The sequence below is a fragment of the Dromiciops gliroides genome, chromosome 1 (genome assembly GCF_019393635.1).
Source record: "Dromiciops gliroides isolate mDroGli1 chromosome 1, mDroGli1.pri, whole genome shotgun sequence".
In the NCBI taxonomy this organism is placed as follows: domain Eukaryota; kingdom Metazoa; phylum Chordata; class Mammalia; order Microbiotheria; family Microbiotheriidae; genus Dromiciops; species Dromiciops gliroides.
The window spans coordinates 176,269,467-176,294,723 of NC_057861.1; the positions used below are offsets into that span (position 1 = coordinate 176,269,467).

The 25,257-nt window shown below is 35.9% G+C and overlaps 1 protein-coding gene across 3 annotated transcripts in view; it reads left to right on the forward strand.

Moving 5' to 3' along the window:
* RNF182 (ring finger protein 182) overlaps nucleotides 1–25,257 on the forward strand; it is an 82,817-nt gene that overhangs the window by 52,051 nt on the left and 5,509 nt on the right. For all 3 annotated transcript variants that reach the window (XM_043975650.1, XM_043975632.1, XM_043975641.1), the window contains one exon: nucleotides 22,471–22,603. The gene's annotated coding sequence lies outside the window, so the exon portion shown is untranslated. The remainder of the gene's footprint in view (nucleotides 1–22,470; nucleotides 22,604–25,257) is intronic.

Below are 25,257 nucleotides of genomic sequence, written 5' to 3' on the forward strand. Positions count from 1 at the left end.
CTGAACTGAGCCCTGACGGAAACTAGGGCCTCCAGGAGGCAGAGATAGAGGAGATTGTATTCCAGGCTATGTGAGACAACCTGTGAAAGGAACACTGAGAATGGAAATCCAATGGCTTCTTCTCTATCCTCATTCTTCTTGCTTTTTTTTGGTTTTGTTTTGTTTTTTAAGTGAGGCAATTGGGGTTAAGTGACTTGCCCAGGGTCACACAGCTAGTAAGTGTTAAGTGTCTGAGGCCGGATTTGAACTCAGGATTTGACTCCAGGGCTGGTGCTCTATCCTCTCATTCTTCTTGACCTTTCAGCAGCCTTTGACACTGTTCATCACCCCATTCTCCTCAATACTCTCTTCTCTAGGACATCACTTTTTCCTGGTTCTCCTCCTCCCTATCTGACTGTACCTTCTCTGTCTTCTTTCCTAGATCTTTATCTGGGTCATGCACACTTACTGTGGGTGTTCCCACACTTATGTCCTGGCTTCTCTTCTCTTTTCTGTCTACACTACTTGATGATCTTACCAGCACCCATGAATTTAATTACCATCTCTATGCTGTTGATTCTCAGATCTACAGATCTAGCTCAAACATCTATTCTAGCATCTAGACTTGTATCTTCAAATGCCTTTGGCTATCTGAAACTGGGTGTCCGAAGACAATAATCATGTCCAAAACTGAACTCATTCTCTTCCCCAAACCCTCTTCCCTTCCAGACTTTTCTTTTACTGTCAAGGGCACTGCCATCTTCTTAGTCACTACCTAAGCGTGATTCTTGACTCCTTACTCTTTCTCATGCCCCATATACAATCTGTTGCCAAGCCCTGTTTGTTTTATACTCTTAATATCTCTTACATTTGTCTCCTTTCCTCTGACAACTGCCATTGCCCTGGTGCCGGTTCTTCTATTACTTCAAGCCTGGACTATTGTAGTTGTCTGCTGATTGGTATCCTTGTCTCAAATCTCTTCTAACTTCAGTCCATCCTTCACTCAACTGTCAAATTAATCTTCCTAAAGTGCTCATCTGGCCATGTAATTTCCCTATAAATTCCAGTGTTATTACTCCATTATTTATTATTCCTATTACCTCCAGGATCAAATATAAAATTATCTGAACATTTAAAGTCATTCACAACCTGGCCCCCTTTCTGGTCTTATTGTACCTTATCTCTCCCCACCCCCACACCTTGTACTCTGTAAACCAGTGATACTAGCTTCCTTAATGTTTCTAGGACAAGACATTCTATCTACCAACTGTGAGCACTTTCCCTGGCTGCCTCACATACCTGGAATGCTTTCCCTGTTCACCTCTACCTCCTGGCTTCCTTCAGTTTCCAAATAAAATCCTACCTTCTATGAGGAGAAATCTTTCCTAATCTTTGTTGATTGTTTGTTTGTTTTGGCAGGTCAATGAAATTTAAGTGACTTGCCCAGGGTCACACAGCTAGTAAGTGTCAAGTGTCTGAGGCTGGATTTGAACTCAGGTCCTCCTGAATTCAAGACCAGTGCTTTATCCACTGCGCCACCTAGCTGCCCCCCTCCTAATCTTTTTTAATGTTAATTCCTTCTCTCTGTTGATTATCTCCAATTTATCCTTTATATATCTTGTCTATATATAGTTATTTTTATATTGCCTCCCTCAATAGTCTGAGATCATTGAGAGCAGTAAAGTTCTTTTGTTTTTCTTTGTATCCCCAGAGTATACCACAATGCCTGGCACATAGTAGGTTCTTAATAAATACTTATTGACTGGTTGACTGCCTGGATTGTAGAATATGTAAAGGAATATAGTGTATAATAAAGCTGAAAAGATATACTTTGCATTTACAGTTGGATAGATGACCTCCAGAGCTTGTCTAGCAGTATATATGTCTTAGAAAGGCACCTCAAATGGACAGTGAGTTGGATCCATAATTAAACAGGAGGAAGTGAATTGTGAATTGATATTTTTAAAGTGACCTCAAACTTTTCTATGAAAGAAAAGTCCATCTTTTTAATATCTGTATTCTTCCAGTGTTGTATGACTGTGAAATATGGAATACTACAGTCTCAGAAGAATTCAAATTGAGTCATTCAAAGGGCAGTGGAGAGGTGAATTGTGGGTGTGAGTAGGTTCTAATGTTGTAAATAAAGAATTACAGGGGCAGCTAGATGGTACAGTGGGTAGAGCACTGACCCTGGATTCAGGAGGACCTGAGTTCAAATCCAGCCTCAGACATGTGACTCTTACTAGCTGTGTGACCCTGGGCAAATCACTTAACCCCAATTGCCTCACCAAAAAAAAAAAAAAAGAATTACATAGAATAGGTGTAAAGGACACTTTTTAAAAGCATGAATAAAAAAGAAGGTAGCTTAGGCATGTGCTAAGAGATAAGTATAATCCTTTATGTAGTCCATGTGTTCTATTAGTATGCTAACTATTTCAAAAGAAGGTGAGAAAGATAGTCCTTAGGGTGAATTTATAGTTGGACATAACCAAGTGCTATATAAGATGGAAAGGCATACATGGATAGGATATAATTGACATCACTGGGAAAAGTACCTTCATTGATGAGGTGACAGATCCAATTGAGTTTTAATGGAAATGGCTTACACAGAACACTTGAGTGAGAAAAAAATGAGTCTATTAATTACTTCAGCAAGATAGCAAACTATAAAATAAACGTAATGGTAATCATCAGCATGCCTATATGTTTTAATAGCAAAACTCAGGAAGAAGAGACAGAGAAAGATCATTTAAAAGAACACTAAATATCTAGGAGTTGACCTGCCAAGTTCCACACAGGACTTAAATGATGAATAAATTTATTATAAATTAAATTATAAATACAATAACAAAACAATTTTCATAACTTTAAAGGACATAAATAAGTAGAGAGGTGTGTATTGTTTATGGATCGGCCATGTCAATATAGTGAAAAGGATAATCTTACCTAAATGAATTCATAGATTTGGTGCTATTCTAGACAATTGCCAAAGATGTAGTTTAAAGAATTATACCAGTGCTCTCCTCCTTTCCCTATTAAAATTCATATGGAGGAACGAAAAGGTAAAATATACCTAAGGGAAAAATGAGAAAAAAAATAGGAATGAAGTACATGGCTTTGCCAAGTTATATTATATTTTCCTCTTTAGCTTCTGCCTCTCCATAGTTCTGAACTATTATGTGTTGTTTTCTACTCTTAGAATGTAAGTTCCTTGAGAGCAGGGACTGTCCTTTCTGCTTATATTTGTGTTCTCAGTGCTTAACACAGTACCTGACATATAGTTAAGTGCTTCATAAATGCTTATTGACTTGTAAAGCAGTAATTATCAAAACAAATGGAGGGGGCAGCTAGGTGGCACAGTGGATAGAGCACTGGCCCTGGATTCAGGAGGACCTGAGTTCAAATCTGATCTCAGACACTTGACACTTAAATAGCTGTGTGACCTTGGGCAAGTCACTTAATCCCAGTTGCCTGAAAAACAAATAAACAACCCCCCCCAAAAAAAACCCAAATGGAGACCAGATTTATAAAAAGTTCATCAGTGTAGTAGAATAGATGTCGAATGAAATATGCACGACAGTCTGTTCTTCAGTAAACTCAAACACAAAGCACCAGACAAAAAACTCTGTTCAGCAAAAACTTCTGAAGAAATGAATAAGCAAAAGGGAGGCTCAAATTTGATAAATTAACACCATATGATTAAGAAAAAAAGCAAGAAGAAATCTCTAGGAAAAAAAAGAACAAGACTGCAACAACTTCAACTTTGGAGCTCTTTCTTCGAGACAGGTATGATCCTGATTCAGAAATCAGGTAGGGATAAAGTAGAAGAAGAAAACTGTAGACTACTATAAGTAGAGGATATATTTTTCCGGCATAAGTGAACATAAATGAAATTAAGTTGCCTGAGCAGTAGGAAATTCAATTTGTGACAGAAACTGTCAGTCTGATCTCATCTCTCTCTCCAATGAGATCAATCATCATCTCTTCCAGGCCTTCAGTGCTGCTTTTCTTACCTCCAGCTGCTTGTGCTTCTGCACAGAGGTTGTATTAGCTAAAATTCATAGCTGCCTCATTCTGTGCCTTATTCTACTATAGTTCCACCATGGGCTATAAAAAAAAAATAAATGATTCTGCTCCTAATAATTAGACAATAAACAGTCTTGGGATGATAAACTGGATTCTTTTTCTCATCTATCAGAGGTTTCTCATCTTTAAATAGAGTTTTATTTAAAAATAGGAATAACAAAGTGAAATAATAATCTACTTTTATTTTCTGCAATATGAAAAGAGGGGGAAATAAGTTTAAATATGTACCTGATTTAGATAATTTCTCATAGTCATCACTTTCTAAAAAATCTCTATCATAAAAAGTTGTCTTTTCCATAATATATATGGAAAAATCTTCAAAAGAAAAATGAAAACATGTTTGTAATACTTTGGGAAAAATACTATATCAGTAAAAGTCCTCTGAAGTTGGTCCAAATATACTCAGCATCTACTGTGATTCTCACACAGTCCAGAAATCTTCTCTTTTCTATATAACAAGTTATGTAGAGCCAGTTTGTTCTTGGTACAACAGTAATTGAAGAATTGTGGATCTCTTTATTTTTCCTTATTCATCTATATCAGAATACCATGTAAGGAAAAGAACATGGATTTTTGTGACTGCCCATCATTGAAGGAATTTTTTTTTAAATTGTAAATATTGTCTACTGATTTTTACTTTCATCATCATTTACACAATTAAAAAATATTTCCTATGTTAAAATATGTTTTTTAAATAAAATCCAATAAAGAGAATAATATTCAGTCTAAGCAAAACTTCTCAAAGGAGGGTCCACAAAACCCTAAGGTGTCTTTCAGGGCAGATGTGGACTTGGATGAGAAAATATACATCTTTATTCTAATAAAATTGGTATCATTTGTAAGCCTATATATCTTATGAATGTAAAAACAATTTGAAAAGGGGCTCATAGGCTTGTCCAATGTGTCAAAGGGATTGATGGCACAAACTATATTTTACGTCATAAAGGGACATGAAACATTCTGGTAAGTAATTAACTATAAACTGATATTGATTATGATGATGAGGATAACTTAAATAAATGTAATACCTTTTAAAAATGTAACCAAAACAGCTTTATGAGAAAAATAATTTCATTTTTTCTTTAGTTTGCTTTATCAGGGAGTGGGTGTTTTTTTTTTCTTTAATTGAATAATATAGAGAGCACAGGCCTGATTGAAGACTTCAGGGAAATCTCTAGAAGACATGCAGTCTGCAGAGACTGTACTTTTATAAAATAATTTGGAAAATGTAGTGATAAACTGTACATTATGTCACTTAGACCACTGATCCTCTAGTAGTAACAGCAGTAGCAATAACAACAATAGTATCCTTAATAGTCAGGATCCCAACCCATGATTTTGTCATGAATGGAACACAACAAAAAAGAAAATAATGGCATCCAGGTTGATGTATTACAGTGGTATTGACCTGAGATTTCTCTGGTAGCTCTGAAAAATTATCAAAAATTCTGAAATTATAGCATGAAGACTAACTTACCTATTCAGTCAGTATGATACAAACTGCTTCTAGGAGTCAATGAAATGAATTGGATAACATAGGGTTGCAGTTTATTGCTACTTGATTTTATTATTATGGTAAGTTTGACACCAAGTATAGTTCAGTGAGTAATATTTTTCTGTTTTCCCAAAAACACAAGATGTCAAGAAACACTGAAAAAATCTGGAATGCAATTGTCTCAAAGAATATTATAATGAAAACGGTATTGATTTTTAAATCAGGTAAACTGTGAATGAACACAAGTATGATTTAATTTTATGAATGTTTTAATTATGCAACTGTACTATAGCATTAAATAAAATAGAATTGACTTTTAGAGATTATAAGTAAGGAATCCATTCTGCTTTTTCTCAATGATATATTGCACTCCAGTTTGCACAATCCTCTTTTATAGGAGGGAAATACAAGGTGATGATAAGGGATCGTTTCATCCCTAAAGGTATAGTAGATAAAATAAGAGCTAAAAATGAGCTGCTATTAACATCTGAAGAGAAGAAAGTTAAATAATTTTAAGTCATTAAAATTTTTATGTAATTCAGAGTACAAAAATAACACTAAGGATTTAAATATCAATTTAATGGGAAATAGGTTTAGATTAGTGTTTATATCATATGCCTCAGTAAATGAACTAAATAGAAAAGGTTTTGCTATAAAAGTTATAGAAAAATTAATGTCTCTCATAACTGTGTATAAGGTATTAATTTTTAACCAATCATAAAATATAGAATGTCATATTTCAGTATTATAAAAATAAAGGTTTTTCCCAAATAAACTAAATGTAGCAAGAATAAGAAGAAAAAGATACAGACCAAGAAAACAATTGACATGAAATGCCTCTGATAAAAAGACTGACATAAAATATATACAAGGAAGGGACATAAGTCTATAATATTAAGAACTATCCTCCTATAAGGAATGATTAAAGGGTATGAAAAACTTTTTTTTTTAGAAAAATGAAATGAACAACCATCATAAAAGTTCTCAAAATTGCTCATAATCAAAGAAATATAAATTTAAAAAATTTTCGAATCCTATAAAATTGTCAAGGAAAAAAGAAAGAAATTCAATGTTAGAGATACAAGAAAACAGACACACTGAACCTCTGCCAGTAGAGATGTGAAGCAGTCCAACCATTTTGGAAAACAGTTTGGAATTATGTGAGAAAAGTTACAAAATTGTTCATGCCTTTTGATCCAGTAAACCCTGTTGACAAAAAGAAAAGAAAAACTATTTATATAAATATTCATAGCTCTTTTTTTTTTTTTTTGGTGAGGCAATTGGGGTTAAGTGACTTGCCCAGGGTCACACAGCTAGTAAGTGTCAAGGGTCTGAGGCCGGATTTGAACTCAGGTCCTCCTGACTCCAGGGCTGGTGCTCTATCCACTGTACCACCTACCTGCCCCCATAGTTCTTTTTAATAGAAGAAAAGTTGGAATAGAACTATGTCCCTATCGCTAGATGAAAGGCTGAACAAATTGTGGTGTATGAAGATATGCCATAATGAATGGTGGCTAGGAAGAATTGTTTTAAATATCAGAAGATTTGCATGAGGCAATGCAGTGTGAAAAAAGAATTACAACACACATTATACACAATTGTTACAACTACATACATTAGTAATAAAATATAGATCTTATTGTAAAAAAAAAAGGTTGCCAAGAAAACATCAAAAACTATCAACCTCTTCAGCTACTATGGTAGGCTAGGATCCCCTGCCCCTTCCATGTAGGTTAAGATAATTCTTTTTCTAAAAGCCAGGGAAGCTAAGACTCAAGGCACCATGCTATCCTGGTACATACAGCCTGTGAGATTTACAATTGGATACTAGAGCATTAATCTCCCCTCTTTAACCTTTCCCTTAATTTATCTCCCAGACTAGTTTGATTTGGCTTCCTGTTCATCTTAGGACATAAAAGCCGCTCCCACTTAGAATTGGGGCCCTTTAGACTTGGTGGATGTTCTGGGGCCTTCTGAGTCACTGTACTCTATCCTGGTTAGCACACACATTTCTACAGGAAGCTGAGGGGGACCACATCTGCCTGAGTTGTGTATCCTTGTTAATATTTTTTCTATGCTTTACTGAAGTAAATTTTCTTTTGTTAATTGTTGAATGACCTGTAAGTATCTTATTTCATTCCGTTTTGGGACCTAAACTCACTAGGAAATTGTCTTGATCAGGCATGGCTTTCCACTCATACTTTTCCAGTCCTACAGAATTATTTTGAGATTTGTCTATAAACCATTGAGGATTTCTTTAATGAAAATGTGAAAAAGGAACAGATAGGTGTTCTCAAATTATATTCTATAGCAGACATTTTCTATTACATCTTAGTAACAGAAAATTTAATGAGGTAAAGAATACAAGATCCTGTTGTACTTAACCGTTTATTGACTATACAAGTATTTGATTTAGTAGATCAAAAAATTGCCCTATAGGCTCTCTTCTTCAACAGTGTATCTCTTATCCATATCAGAAACATCTGGGATTCCATGAAAGATATACTAAGGCAGAGGTAACTTTGTTTAATCACCTTCTGATTATTAACATCAAACAAGGCATAAAATAGGGAGATGTTTGTCACTATCATGAACCATGCACCATGACTGGGACTGAGTCCAAATGGAAGAGGAGTTCCTTTTAGATGATTCTATTTGTAGATGACATTGTATTGATTTCATCAACCCATAAGCATTTATTAAATATTAGTGGTAGGTGTTGGGGATACTAGGACAAAAATGAAGTAATTTTGGCCCTCAAGAAACTTGATTTCTGCAAGGGAGAAAATCCATGTTTAAGTATGTAAAAAAATAAATATGCACATGGGTTACCCATGGGTGAGGGGGCCTTCTTTCTACTAGGGGCTCCAGCTCTGGGAACAAGTGTACTCAATCTTGGGGGAATTTAATCCTAAAAAGGGACTTTTTTCACACTTTAGCTCATTGATCATATCCCAGAGTTTAGGGCAGAACATGTAAAACAATAAAATAAAGCTTTGGTGTGTTTCATGTTTAGGGTTTCTTCTAAAAGTGATTAATAGGGTCTAATTTTGGGAAAAGGCACTCAATGTACAAAGTAAATATCAGGTATAGAACAGCTATTTATTTCTTTTCCCACAAAAGAAATGCAAAACACAAAGACTCATAAGTATGCATTAATGAATGCATGATACATTAAAAATAACTTATAGCATCTGTTATCCTCTCCTGGCAGGTAAAGGCAATTTTGAAGGATTGTTGAGCAGATAGTTCACATTCATGATGGGTTTCTACTTTCAGAGCAACTCATGAGATCTCTTGCAGCAAACCCTGGAACATTGCAGAGCTTCTTAACTAAGGTCCATAATCATTTGACTTAATTGCCCAAAGTGGGAAAACCAACTGTACAAAGAATACATCTTATCTGACCTATGATAGTCAGCTGGCAAAAAAGCGCTTAGAACTGGTCTATCTATATGTATATATATGTGTATATGTGCATGCATACATGTATTGTGCAAATAAATATATACACTTAGACATTTCTATCTATAGACATAGTTGTATCTTAGGCAGAAAATGCATATGGACAATGATCTGGGCTTAGAATTGAACAGGAAGAGGAAAGTGGATCAGACTGTCATTTTGACAGGGAAAATTGTAGTTGTTGCTGTTCTGTTGTTTCAGCCGTGTCCAACTGACTGGAGTGGTTTGCCATTTCCTTCTCCAGCTCATTTTAAGATGAGAAACGGAGGCAAACAAGGCTAAGTAATTTGCCTAGGCTAACAGTAAGTAGTAAGTGTCTTAGGCTGCATTTGAACTCAGGTCCTCCTGACTCCAGACCCAGGACTCTGTCCACTGTTCCACCTAGAAATTGTAAATTATCTTAATATTTTGATAATGCTTTTAATAACCCCAGATTTCTGATGCAATTGTATGCTGGAGTTTTGTATGATGAGTCAAAACAAATGGATCAGTTTTAAGAAATGAAGACATTGGGGCAGCTAGGTGGTGCAGTGGATAAAGCACTGGCCTTGAGTTCAGGAGGACCTGAGTTCAATCAAATACAGCCTCAGACACTTGACACTTACTGGCTGTGTGATCCTCATTGCCTCATTAACCCTCATTGCCCTGAAAAAAAAAGATTAAGAAATGAAGACATCACTGTCTATTTTCCACTTATGTCCAAATTTATTACCCTTTCACAAATCACATCACATTTTGGACATTGTTTTCATGGTAGAAACAAAGAAAGTTATTGAACAAACAACCCAAGAACCTCTTGCATGATGTGCATTATTATTATTATTATTATTATTATTTTTTTTTTTTGCAGGGCAATGAGGGTTAAGTGACTTGCCCAGGGTCACACAGCTAGTAAGTATCAAGTGTCTGAGGCAGGATTTGAACTCAGGTACTCCTGAATCCAGGGCCGGTGCTTTACCACTGCACCATCTAGCTGCCCCATAGGATTTTTTTCCATTATTATCTAAATGGGATGAGTTAAAATTAGGATGCCTAACCTGGGGTGTGCAAATTTTTTTTGTCTAAAAAAGACTTTGTAACTGTGTTTCAATTTCATTGATTTTCTTTTTAGTTTTATGTATTTTATTTTATGCATTTAGAAACAGTCTTCTGAGATAGGCTTCCCATAGTCCCATTCTTCATAGGTTTCCCAGACTCCCAAAGGGGTCCAGGACAAAGGTTACTAACTGTTGAATTAGAGAAAAGCTACAATTTCCCCTTCAACATTTCAGAAATTAGTTCTTAGTAACAAGAATAAAGCAGCATTTTTAGATTCTGTCTTACTTGATAAAAGACCACAACTTACTATATGCTTCAGTCTAGTCAAATGTAGCTCAAAATTTCCTTGTATCTGTAGTTACTTATACATCAGTGGCTTAGGATGTTAAGATATTCTTAACATCTATGGCTGCCCTGATCCTAAACTATGACATGTTCTGTGTCTGAAAGAAGAGTATGTAAAGGGTATTGATATGTAGGTTGTATAATCCCAGCAACCAATTCTAGTACCAGATCTAGCTGACCACCTTAGTATTTCTCTACTCTTGAGTTGTAGCTCCAAAAATTAAGCTAATCAGTGCAAGTCTTTCAGCAAACAAACAATCCAACAATAATCATTCCTGGCTTTCAATCTAGAATCTAACAAAATAAACCTCTAGGGCATTTCCTTGGCTATAGCCTAATGAATAGATGATTTTCCACCAAATTGGATTGATTGGCCAAGTGAAGGGGTATTTATAAGAGTATCTCTCTCTCTGAGGGAAGCTGTCTTGGAATTGGTTCTTCTGCTGCCAGGCAACCAGTCGATTTGATTGGCAATGCAGGATGAATTCCTTTAGAGTCTGCTGTTGATCTCTTAAGGACAAATGTTTGGCATCCTATTGAGCTTATTCTCATCTTGGTTACTAAGCTGGGACCTGCTGCTCTAACACTAAGCATCTGCTTTAATGAGGAGTCACAGCAGAAATCTAGGTCCTGGGACAGCATATCATAATATGCTGAAGTTCAATTATTGCTAATGATTCCCAACAGTTTTGCATCTGATTATGTGATCTGCATGATGATCAGCATATTATTGATGATTCGTGGTCTAGCAAGCTCCCTTTATACTTTTACCTCCCATTTATGAATCTCTTATTGGGAAAATAGGACCTCCCCTGGAGGAAAATGCCACATCTTTCATTGTACTTTTGTTTAAGACCCGAGTTCAATAAATCATTTTTAAAAATGCAAGCACATGAGCAGCACAAAGTCCATGAAGGAACTGGTAGGGTATCTGAGAGATGGCAAGTGGTTGTTAATTTATGGGTCGCAAGGGTGGATGGTTGGATAGGAGAAATTGTTCTGTCTTGATGTTCACCAAGAAGGATGGGGTTACAAATGGCAACTACTCTCATAAATTTCCTTTTGGAGACAGACTTATTAGTCAAGGAATTTAGAATGTCACAAGAACTGATGATCAAGAAATGAAAATGTTTGAAGGTTGGAGCTCTGAGTTTGCACAAAAAATAGTGAGAGAGAGAGAGAGAGAGAGAGAGAGAGAGAGAGAGAGAGAGAGAGAGAGAGAGAGAGAGAGAGAGAGAGAATTAGCTGAAAACAGGTACCATCGACAAATGTACTAGGGGACAGCGACAAAATGGACATTTTTCAGAGTGAAATCGGATGAGGAATCTTTGAAATAAAAGGATAAGTTTGAGCTTGACAGTCCCATTGGGATACATGAGTAAGAAATATCACCTCTCATATTAATAAAATTAAAACAGCAGATGGACTATATAACTGTGACGTGGACTCATTGAAGTCTGCACATTAGCTGCTTTGAAGAGTTCCTCAGGAAAGTAAAATCCTCAAAAGACATTTCAGTCTGACGTCATAAAGGAACGAGTGATCTAATCTGGAGAATGGAGCACTAGACTAGCTATCCAGGGGCCTTGGTGACAATGGGAGGTTTACAAGGCTGCCAGTGTCCTTGACCCATCTCTCACCGGCTCCCTGTATAATCGCCAGTGGGTCACTTTATTTTTCCTTGTCAGTTTTTTTCATCGGTGAACTGGAGGAACATGATTGCCTTCACCTCACACTGGTGGAAATTATGAATGCCCTCGAAGGTACTTTGAGTTATATTGAGAGACTCTAAGCAGCAGGACAGTAATACAGAAAGTGGTGAAATTTATACGGAAAACAAAACATTCACATTTTAGAAGCTGGAGGTTAAGTTGAATGTTACTGTCAGCTCCATATTGAATAGGTATATTATTACATGTCTCTCAAGAACCACATGTACAGAAAACTTGGAAATATCTATGAAAGCTTCCTGAATAGGAATGATTTGCCTGTGAAAAATAAGGGAAAGAGTCTTTGGGTAGAGACTGGCTTTATCCAGAATATTATGAGCAAGATTATTCTACCTTGATATTCATAAAGAAGGATGCAGTTGCACACTGCTCTCATAATGTTCCTTTTAGAAACAGAAATGATTGAGAACAGGAGCACCCTCTGTCCCCTACCCCAATCCACTGAACGATGATAAAAATTATTCCATAGATTGATTCTTTGAGATAAAGATAAAGGAATGGGTAAAGAATGTTTACATGGTGCATTCTTTTGTTAGCCTAGGTCTCGTAGTTCTTCTTAAAGCACTCTTTGTTACTCATCAAGGAAGTTATTGGATAATTCTTACCTGATGACATAGTCCAAATAACTGATATATATTGACTGGCTGATTGTTGATCTGGAAGTTATTCTTCCAGTTGAAGAATAGGAAGATTTTTAACTATTTGGGGAGAAAAAACAGTGAAAAAGAGTGTGTCCTTGTATTTGAAATGTATATATTGATTTCCAGCTTGAGGGGGAAGGGTATAAATATTTATTAAACACCTGTTATGTGTCAAGCACTGTGCTTAGTGTTTAACAATTATTATCTTATTTTATCCTCACATTTTTTTTTTTTTTTTGCTGCAGAAGCAAATAGAAGAAAAAGGAAAAAAGTCAACTGGGCTGAATTTTTTTAAGAAACACAGTGAATTTAGCTGTGTATCCAATTGATGTATGATTTGTTTACATAAATAGCAACTGAACATAATTGGTACCATTAATTGCCCCCACTCCACCACCTTCCACATTTTAAAGTTATTACAAATTTTTACCATTTTCTTCTGAATAAACTTTAAGAAACTTAGAGAATTACTGTTTACACTTTTATAATTGGATATGATGTCACCATAGAAATAAAGAACCATGGTTGTTAATAAATGCAACACAGTAATTTTGATCATATGGGAATTATGTGTGGGGCGTAGAACAAAGGTATTAACTAATGGAAGACAGTAGTTAAAGTAGATTTGAGTTAAACTAGTTAAAATATTTAAAATGACATTTTAAAATGAGCTGCTAGCTCTTTTTGTGGTAGCTAAGAATTGGAAATCAAAGGAATGCCCATTAATTGGGGAATGGCTAAACAAGCTGTGATATATGATTGTTTATTATTATTATTATTATTATTATTATTCATTTATTTATTTGTTCATTCATTCATTCATTTATATATTTATGAATGTATGTATTTATTTATTTCTTCATTCATTTATTTTTGCGGGGCAATGAGGGTTAAGTGACTTGCCCAGGGTCACACAGCTAGTTAAGTGTCAAGTGTCTGAGGCCAGATTTGAGCTCAGGTTGTCCTGAACCCAGGGTCAGTGCTTTATCCACTGCACCACCTAGCTGCCCCCTGTGGTATGTGATTGTGCTATAAGAAATGACAAGCAGGATGATTTAAGAAAAAGCTGGAAAGACTTATATGAACTGATGTAGAGTGAAGTGAGCAGAACCAGGAAAATGTTGTTCACAGTGACAGCAATATTGTTTGATGAAGAACTGTGAATTACTTAACTATTCTCAGCAGTATGATCCAAGAGAACCCCAAAGACTAATGATGAATCATACTATCCACCTCCAAAGAAAGAACTGATACTGATAGAACACAGACTGAAGCATGCTATTTTCACTTTCTTTCATTTTTTCTTTTATTCAATTTTTCTTGTAAAAAATGCCTGTATGGTAATGTTTTAAATAATTGCACATGTGTAACCTATACCTGATTGCTTACTGCCTCAGGGAGGGGATGGAGGGGAAGGAGGAGAAGAGGGATAGAATTTGGAGCAGAAAACTTTAAATAAAAATGTTTATTAAAATTTAAAAAGTAAATTAGCTGCTAAATTTGCGATAAAAAAAATGAATATCAAAACAATTCAGAGAAAAGGTAAAGACAAGTTTCGCAATTGTCCGGGAGAATAACTTTTGGCAAGTGATTAGTAGTAACTTAGATGCTTCTCTATGCTTTGAAAGTGAAATATTTTAAGATGGTCAACTTTTTGTGTGTAATTGTGGGATAACTTTAATCTTGCTTGGTGTTTTTAAAAATAGTGAATTATTCCTATGTTATTCTAGGCATTGGAACATTTTTAGTATTCCTTGTATTCATCAACCAAGTTATCTGATAAGAGATTTGCAGGTATTCCATCCAACTTAAATATTGATTTGTAGTAATACCAGGATTATTGATGAGCAATATTGAAGGTTAAAGAGTAGTGGACAAAGGAGCTATATTTGAATCTTGAAAAACAAATTAATTAGGTTAGAGAGAAAATAAAATTATGAAATTTCTTCAGAATGTTTACTGATGATCTGGGGGAGGTTTAGGGAAATAGTAGAGATATTTGATTATAGTATTTGTCCAGACAGGGAGAAGGAAATACATACACATACATGTGTATATAGCTGTATAAATATGTATTTTTATTTTGTTAAATATTTCCTAATTACATGTAAGTTTTTTTCCACATTTATTTTAAAAAATTGCCTTCCAAATTCTTTCCCTCCTTCCTATCCCACTTCACCCATTGAGAAGGCAAACAATATGATATTAATTATGCATGTGAAGTCTAGTAAAACATTTCAATATTTAACCATGTTGTAGAAGAAATATACACACGCACAAAACAAGAAAAATAAACTTCAATCTGCATTCAGAGTTCATCAGATCACCCTCTGGAGAAAGCATTATTCAGTATAGGTCCTTTGGGATTGTCTTGGATCTTTGCCTTGATCACAGTAGCTAAGTCTTTTACAGTTGATCATTACAATGTTGCTGTTGTTGTATACAGTGTACCTCTGGTTCTGCTCACTTCATTTTGCATCAGTTCAAATATCTTCCTAGGTTTTTCTGAAGCATCATTTATTATAGCACAATAGTATTCCATCATAATCATATACCACAACTTGTTCAGTCATTCCCTAATTAATGGCTATCCCTGAAATTTCCAATTTTTTTGCTACCACAAAAAGAGCCACTATAAATATTTGTGTACATATGGGTCCTCCCTCTCCTCTCCCCCCTTTTTTTATCTGTTTGGGATACAGACCTGGAAATGGTATTGCTGGGTCAAAGGGTATGCATGATTTTATAATCCTTTGGGCATAGTTCCAAATTGTTCTTCAGATTGGTTGGACTAGTTCACAAATCTACCAACAGTTATAGCTAGCATTTCTTTCTTTTTAATTTTTAAAAAATTCTTTCCAATTTAATGTAAAACATTTTTAACATTAAAAAAACCCTTGAGTTCCAAATTCCCTCCTTCCTTTTCCTTCCCTCTTCCCTGAAATGACAAGCAGTTGGATGTAAGTTATATATGTATAGTCATGCAAAATATGTTTCCATGTTAGTCATGTTGTGAAAGAAAACACAGACCCTAAAAAACCATGAAAAGAACCCTAGTAAAATTGTATGCTTTGATCTGCATTCAGACTCCATATTTCTTTCACAAGAAAGCATTTTTCATTATATGTCCTTCAGAATTGTCTTGGCTCTTTGTATTACTGAGGATTGCTAAGCTATTCATAGTCGATCACTGTATGATATTGTTGTTACTATGTACAATGTTCTTCTATGGAGCTAACATTTCTGATACAATATTGAATAATAGCGGTGATAATGGACAGCCTTGCTTCACCCTAGATCTTATTGGGCAGGTGTCAAGTTGATTCCCATTACAGATAATGCTAGTTCTTGGGTTTCAGATAGACACTACTGATTGTAAGAAAGGCTCTACTGATTTTTATGCTTTCCAGTGATTTTTAATAAGAATGGGTACTGTATTTTGTCAAAAACCTTTCCTACACTTATTGATGTAACCAATGATTGTTGATTTTGTTATTAATATGATCAACTATGCTTATAATTTTCCAAATGTGGAGCCATCTCTGCATTATAGGTATAAATCCTACCTGATTTTAGTTTATGATTTTTGTGATATATTGCTGTTATCTCCTTGCTAGTATTTTATTAAAAATTTTTTGCATCAATGTTCATTAAAGAAATTGGTCTATAGTTGTCTTTATCTGTTTTTGCTCTCCTTGGTTTTGGTATCAAATCTTGTAGGGATCCTTTACCTATTTCTTCAAATAGTTTATATACTATTGGGCTTAATTGTTCCTTAAATTCTTGGTAGAATTCATTTATATTATAAATCCATCTGGTTCTGGGTATTTTTTCCCAGGGAGCTCATTGATGGTTTGTTCAATGTCTTTTTCTAATGTAGGGTTATTTAATCATTCTATTTCCTAATCTGTTAATATGTGTCATTTATATTTTTGTAAATGTTCATCTGTTTCTCTTAGATTATCAAGTTTTACTGACATAATTCAGCAAAATAATTCCTAACAATTGCTTTAATTTGATCTTCATTGATGGTCCATTTACCTTTTCATTTTTGATCCTGGCAATTTGGCTTTCTTCTATATTTAAAAATCAAATTAACCAATAATTTATCTATTTTATTGTGTTTCCCCCCCATAAAGCCAGCTCCTAGTTTTATTTTTAGTTCAATGGGTTTTTTACTTTCAGTTTTATTAACTTTTTCTTTGATTTTCAGGATTTCCATTTTTGTGTTTAATTTGACATTTTTCTGTTTATTTTTCCAGTTTTATGCCCAATTCATTGACCTGCTCTTTCTCTGTTTTATTAATATATGTGTTTGGAGATATAATTCTCCTCCCTAACTACTACTTTGGCAGTATCCCACAAATTTTAGCATATTGTCTTATTGTTGTCATTCTCTTTAATGAAGTTATTGTTTCTATGATTTGTTCTTTGACCCATTTAGAATTAGATTTTCTAGTTTCCAATGAATATTTAATTTATGCTTCCATGGCTCTTTATTGAATTTAATTTTTATTCTATTATTATCTGAAAAGGGTACATTTAATATTTCTGTTTTTCTGCATTTGATTGCGAGGTTTTTATGTCCTAATACATGGTCGGTTTTTGAGAAGGTGCCATGTATAGCTGAGAAAAAAAGGTATATTCCTTTTTATTTCCATTCATTTTTTCCAGAGGTCTATCATATTTAACTTTTGTAAGATTCTATTCATTTCTTTGATTTGTCTTATTTATTTTATGGTTAGATTTATCTAGCTCTGAGAAGGACAGTTCAGGTACTCCCCTACTAGTATAGTTTTACTGTCTATTTCCTCCTTAACTTTTCCTGTAAGAATTTGGATGCCATGCTATTTGGTGCATTTATGTTTAATATGGATATTACTTCATTGTCTATGGTGATTTTTAGCAAGATGTAATTTCCCTGCTTAGATCTTTTGGTTAGGTCTATTTTTTTATGTTTTTGCTTTGTTTGAGATCATGATCGCTACTCCTGCCTTTTAAAAAATTTCAGTTGAAGCATAATGGATTCTGTTACAGACCCTTATTTTAATTGTGCATGTGTCTTTCTGTTTCATGTATGTTTCTTGTAAACAACTTATTGTTGGAATCTAGTTTCTAATCCATTCTTCTATCCATTTCTTTTTTATGGGTGAGTTCATGCTATTCACATTCACAGTTATGATTACTATACATTTCCCTCCATCCTATTTAGTTCTGTTTCTCTTTCTCTCTTTTTATCTTCTCCCACCTCTAAAAGTTATTTTGCTTCTGACCATTGCCTTCCTTTACACTCTTTCTCTTTTATCCTTCCTTTTCTTATTCCCTTGCCTTTCTGCCTTTCTTATTCCCTGCTGAGTAAGATAGATTTCTATGCTCAGTTGAATATATATATATAATATATTTATATATTATATATATTATCTCTTTGAACCAATTTTGATGAGTGAGATTCAAACATCGCTCCCTATTTTCTCCTCTATTATAAAAGCTCTTACTCCTTTATGTGAGATAATTTCCCTCATTCTTCCTCTTCCTTTCCTCTTTCTCACCAGTTCATTTGTTTTACATTATCCCAACATAATCAACTCACTCCCACACCCTGTCTATGTAGAATTTCTTCTAACTGCCCTAATAGTGATAAAGTTCTTAGAGATAATGTATCATCTTTCTATATAGAAATGTAAACAGTTTAAACTTATTGGGGACCCTTATGATTGATCTTTCCTGTTTATCTTTTTCATGCTTTTCTTAAGTTATGTATTTGAAAGTCAGATTTTCTATTCAGCTCTGGTGTTTTTGTCAAGAATGCATGGAAGTCCTCTATTTCATTAAATATGCATTTTCCCTTGAAGGATTACATTTAGTTGTGATGGGTGGGTTATTCTTGGTTGTTATCCTAGCTCATTTGCCTTCTGGAATATCATATTCCAAGTCCTTCACTACTTCAAGGTGGAAGCTGCTAAATCTATCCTGACTGTGATTTACAATATTTAAGTTGTTTCTTTCTGGCTACTTGAAGTATTTTCTCTTTTACCTGGAAGCTCTGGAATTTGGTTATAATATTCCTGGAAGTTTTCATTTTGTGATCTATTTCAGGAGGTGATTGGTGGATTTTTTTTCAATTTCTATTTTATTCTCTGGTTCAAGGACATAGGGGTAGTTTGCTTTCATAACGTCTTAAAATATGATATCTAGACTCTTTCTTTGATCATGACTTTGATCATAGCCCAATAATTCTTAAATTATCTTTCCCTTGATGTATTTTTAAGTCAGTTTTTCCAATGGGATATTTCACATTTTTCTTCTATTTTTTCATTCTTTTAAGTTTGTTTCATTGTTTCTTGATGCCTTATGGGATCAGTAGTTTCCATTTGAGCAATTTTAATTTTTAGTTCTTCCAAGGTAGTATGATTTAAGGAGAGGTATGTGTACTACTTTCCTGGCCTGTGCTTTGGTCTGCAAGCATTCAGAGGCCTGCTACTTTTCTGCCCTGGAACTATGAACAAAGTCCCGCTCCACTATGGCTGCAAGCTCTGGTGTGCTTGTGCTCCTCTCCTGCCTGGGACCACCACCCAAGACTATGGCCTGAATAGGATTATGTACGAAACAACAGAATCCTGCCTCTGTGCTAGCAGAGACCCCTGTAGTCTCCTTCTGGCCAACTGTTCAATCCCCTTACTGTCTATGGATTAAGACTTCCAGAAGCAGTTGCTTCTGCTGCTGATTCAGAGGCTCCCAAGGCCTACTCCTGGTTTGCTGGGGCTGGGTTGGCACTGGCGCAGCCTGTGCTGGTCTGCTGCAACAAACCTTTCCTGCTGGCCTTCTAAGTTGTCTTTGGAAAAGTATTTCACCCTGTCCTTTTGTAGGTTCTGCTGCTCCAGGAATAAGCAGTTCTAATTTTTAAGGAATTATTTTCTTCAGTGAGCTTTTGTACCTCTTTTTTTTTTCCCCAGGGCAGTGAGGGTTAAGTGACTTGCCCAGGGTCACAGAGCTAGTAAGTGTCAAGTGTCTGAGGCTGGATTTGAACTCAGGTCCTCCTGAATCCAGGGCCGGTGCTTTATTCACTGTGCCACCTAGTTTCCCCTCTTTTTCTATTTTGCCAATTCTGGTTTTTAGGGTATTATATTGTCAGTATTTTTTGTGCCTCTCTTACCAAGCAGTTAATTTTTTTTTCATTAATTTTATTTCTTTGCTTTCACTTCTTTATGTAATTTTTCTACCACTTTGATTTTGAAAATAAGGCTTTTTTTTTTTAGTTTTTCAAGGAGTTTTTTTTTTTCAGTTTATGTCTAATGTATATTTTTCTTTGAGGCCTAACTGTTTTGACTTTACTATCTTCTTCTGAATGTGTGTCTTGGTATCCCTTGTCACCACAGTAGCTTTTTATGGTCAAGTTTTCCAGATGTGAGTATAGGGAATGGATTTGTCAAACAGCATCTGGACCTGGGTCCACTGTTAGCAGAAGGGTCCCTTGTAATCTCATTCTGATCAGTTTTCAGGTCCCCTTACTATCTATGGCTTGAGGGCTCCTGAAGCTGTTGCTACCACCCACCACTGGTGCTTCATCCATGTGGGCACTGGGCCAGCCTCCACTCCTTGTGTTACATATTTCTCTTTCCAACCTCCTAAGCTGTCTTAGTCTAGAAGAATGTCTCATCTTGGCCTTTTGTTGGCTCTGCCACAACAGAATTCAATTTGAAGAGTTATTTTTAAATTGTTTGGAGGGAGCAGCTAGGTGGTACAGTGGATAAAGCACTGGCCCTGGATTCAGGAAGACCTGAGTTCAAATCTGGCCTCAGACACTTAACACTAATAGCTGTGTGAAAAAAGATTGTTTGGAGGGAAATGTTGGGAGACCTCAGCCACCTCTTCTACTCCATCAGTTTGGTTCTACCCCTGGAAGTCTAAAATTAATATATTATAGGCATAAATGAACATTCTGTCTATACCTGTCACCAGTGAAATAATTGTGGGGACATGAAAAATTAATTTTATTATTTTTAAAGTAACAAAATTTTACTTTTTCTTTCTCTTCTCAATTAAGAAAAGGGGGAAACCCACAAACCACTTTTTTCTTTTTTAAAATGGTAATTATTTTATTCCGAACTTAATAAAACAAACATCTACATAACAGTAGAATAGAAAAAAGATTATTGTAGGTGAAACTGCAAATCTATTATGTACAACTTGCTATTCCTTTTAAACATATAATAAAGTTATCATGTAACTCTCTTTTTAACTCTCACAAAAACCACTTTGACAGATATGCATAGTTAATTAAGTAAAACAAAACACTTTGAATCTTGAGTCCATTACTTCTCCGTCAGGAGGTATCATGCTTAATATTCATTCTTCTAGAATTGTAGTAGGTCATTTAATGGATGAGAGTTCTTAAATCTTTCAGAGCTGTTTGTCTTTACAGTGCTGATGTTATTGTATTAATTTTGCTTTTGCTCACTTAACTCTATCAGTTTTTACAAGTCTTTCTAGCTTTCGTCATTTCTTACAGCACAACAGTAGTCTATTATATTTACATATTATAATTCCTTCAACCATTTCTCAATTTTGGGCACCCCCTTTCTAATTCTTTGGAACAATCTATTTTTGAAGGAATCCATCTGTTTGGCTAACCTTCATGAAGGAAATATCTCATTTCCCTGTGTGGTTGGTTAGACCACATCTGGTATATTTTGTTCTGTTGTGGTTGCCAAATGTTAAGGAGGAAGACAATCAGGTTTGTGAAGAATATTGAGATCATCGAATGAGAATCAGTTGAATAAACTGGGGATGTTTAGATTGGAGGAGTGGAGACTTAGGGAAATGATAGCTGTCCAGTATTTGGAGGGCTTTTATGTGCAAGGAGGTTCCATTTAACCTCATGTAAGGGGCTAAAATTCTAGCTAGTCTGTCTAAAATATCTAATGAATGGTCGCCAATAAATTATAGACTTTAGCAAGAGTTAGACTTTTAAGCATTTATTAAGGAGAATAAGAATTTGGTAGAGAGAGAGAAAGGCCTAGATTCATCTATCAAAGGGAGAGCCCGTTTTTAGCTCCGCTCTCCTCCAGAGTCCACCCGAAAGAGAGCGAGAGAGTCCGCCTCTCTCTTCCTCCCACAAGCAAACGTTATTTCCTGACGCCAAAGAGTTCCATGTCTTGCCTTCAGACGCCTTCTCCTCATGGCGGAGTTTTGCTACAGTAAGTCTCCAGCAGGTGGCGTCATTCCAATCGTTACACTCAGAAGGCAAAATTCAGAGCAGTTGTAATAGTTGGACTAACTGACATTTATAGAACTCTCTGTAATTATTATCTCCTGTGGGCCTCACAACAACCCTGGGTGGTAGGTGCTACTATCCTCATCTTATAAATGAAGAAACTGAGGCACAGATAAGTTAAGTGACTCGTCAATGGCCACACAGAAAGTCTCAGAGGAAGGATATCACCCCATACCTTCCTTGTTGTCTCTCAGCTCTTAGCAGTTGTAAAAAGGCAGGTTTTGCTTGATTGAAGGAAGAATCTTATAACAAGTAAAGCTTTTTAAAAGTGGTACAGGAGTAATGCCTTGCCTCCCCCTCACTAAAGGATGTCAAGGAAAGGGGATTCTAAATTCGTCATGTGTTAGCCTCGTTGTTCTCTTAGGTTTCTTCCAACTCAGAGATTTTCTGATTCTAGGTTTTTTTCTCTTGTTCCAGGAGGTGTTGTTTGTAAAAGGCTAAATTTTCGGGTATGTCATTGGAGCCCTGGCCAAACAAGGCCCTTGGTCATTCACTGCTGGGAGTAGCACTCTCAGAGACCCTTCTCCATGGAGTGTTTCAAAATAACAAAGTGAGTATGCTGGATACTGATCTGTTAACTAAAGGAGATAATATCATGCTATATATCTGAATATTATTACACATCTTCCCATCTTATTAAAAGTCCCCTCTCTGGAATGTTTTGGATACATAAAATCATAACAAATACAGCCCCGCCTATAGCATAACAATTTGGTAGTTAAGAATATTTAGGTAAGGGGCAGCTAGATGGGGCAGTGGATAAAGCACCGGCCCTGGATTCAGGGGTACCTGAGTTCAAATCCGGCCTCAGACACTTAACACTTACTAGCTGTGTGACCCTGGGCAAGTCACTTAACCCCAATTGCCTCACCAAAAAAAAAAAAAAGAATATTTAGGTAAAATAAAAATTGATAGGCTTACTCAAAATAAAGCTAGTCACTAATGGTAACAGCTCTTTAGGTAAGAAGACACAGGGGCAGCTAAGTGGCACAGTGGATAGAGTACCGGCCCTGGAGTCAGGAGTACCTGAGTTCAAATCCGGCCTCAGACACTTAACACTTACTAGCTGTGTGACCCTGGGCAAGTCACTTAACCCCAATTGCCTCACCAAAAAAAAAAAAAAAAAAAAAGAAGACACAGATAATCTAATCTATTACCAGTGCCAGTAAGCTAAACTCAAACCTTTTTGATGGTAGGGAGTTGAACAAAAAAGTAGCAATGTCACTAGCAGGATCTAGGTGGTGACAGAGTGGGTAGAGCTTTGTATCTAGAGGTAAGGAAAAGCTCAGTTCAAATCCAGCATCAGACACTTACTAGTCGTGTGACCCTGGACAAGTTATTTAACTTTTTTTCTGTCTCAGTTTCTTCACCTGTAAAATGGGCAGAAAAATAGCACCGACTTCTCAGGGTTATTTTGAGGAGACAATGATATAATACTGTAAAGCACTTAGCAAACCTCAGAGCACTATAGAATAGTTACCTGTATAACATTAAGACAATTGTGACTATGCTAGGACCCACATATGTCACATACAAATATGTAGGATGTATGTACGCATATATATGTATGTATGCATGTATGCATACATGTACAGAGTGTCCTCCAAAGTCTTAAAGGTATTCATTATTACATCTTGTAATTGCACTAAGACTTTTAGGTACACCTGACATGTATATACTTGTATATTCTAACTCTGCCTTTGCCTCTGTGATGTCTCTGTCATACATACTGCTCTCTCTCTCTTTCTCTCTCTCTCTCTTTCTCTCCCCCTCTCTCTTCCCCCCCCCCCCCCTCGCACACACACACATGCAATCTATTGAATACCCATTGAGGCACATTCTCTCTTGTGCCTTTTTATACCCACATGTCCACACATTTTGTCATTCTTTCTCCCACAAAGTCCTACCTTTCTTCTGACTCACTCAGTCTTTTCTGCTACCTGGGGTCTGATTTGGGAGGGGATTTAAACTTTTGGAGAGGAGAATTTGGGTCAGAAGTGGTAAGATCTTGTGGTGGATGAGGATCAGTGAAGCTCTTTGGAGAAGTGTAATCACCAGTCAGTCAGTTAGTAACCATTTATTAAGCAGCTACTATGTGTCAGGTACTGTGCTAAGCATTGGGGATACAAAAAGGCAAAAGACAGTTCCTGTCTCCAGTGAGCTCACAATCTAATAAGGGAGACAACAAGTGAACAGTTATATATGTACAAACAGGCTATGTACAGGATAAATAGGAAATCATTAACAGAGAGAAGGCGCCAGAATTAACAGGGGTTGGGAAAGTTTTCTTGTAGGAACTGAGATTTCTTTTGGGACTTAAAGGAAGCTGGGGAAGCCAGGGAGCGGAGATGAGAGAGTGCATTCCAGGCTTGTTGGATAGCCAGAGAAAGTGCTGGAATCTGACAGAGATGGAGTATCTTGTTGTGGAAAAACTAGGGGACCAGTGACATTGGATTAATGGGCATATGACAAGGAATAGGATATAAGAAGACTGGAAAGGTAGCTAGAGGGGACTGTGATATAGAGGGCTTTGAACATGAAATGGAGGATTTTGTATTTGATCCTGAAGGCTGTAGAGAGCCACTGTGGTTTATTGAAAGAGGGAGTGACCTGTTCAGACCCGCACTTTGTTTTATTTTATTTATTTATTTAATTTAAGGTTTTTTTTTTTTTTTTGGTGGGGCAATGAGGGTTAAGTGACTTGACCAAGGTCACACAGCTAGTAAGTGTCGAGTGTCCGGATTTGAATTCAGGTCCTCCTGAATCCAGGGCTGGTGCTTTATCCATTGTGCCACCTAGCTGCCCACCAGACCCGCACTTTAGAAAAATCACTTTGGTGGCTGAAGGGAGGTTTGGTGGTTAATCTAATCCACAGATGGTTATTATCTGCATGGTAGTAAATCATATACACATTTAAACATACATACACACATACATACATACACACATACATACATGCACACACTATCTCAGTTTTCTTTGTTTACAGTTAATGAGCAGAATATTGAAAAATTTCAGAGTGTTTTTTCTTCTAAGCACATCCTCTGCCAGCCCTCTGTTAGATGCTTAGCGAATACGATCTCTGTTTTAATATCAGCCCAAGACAAAAGCAAACAAGAAGGTTCTGTAAAAGTCATGCCATGTATGACTGAACCAAATGTGTGTGACTTTTAGATTATGTGGTTGTTTTGGATTTACTCCTTT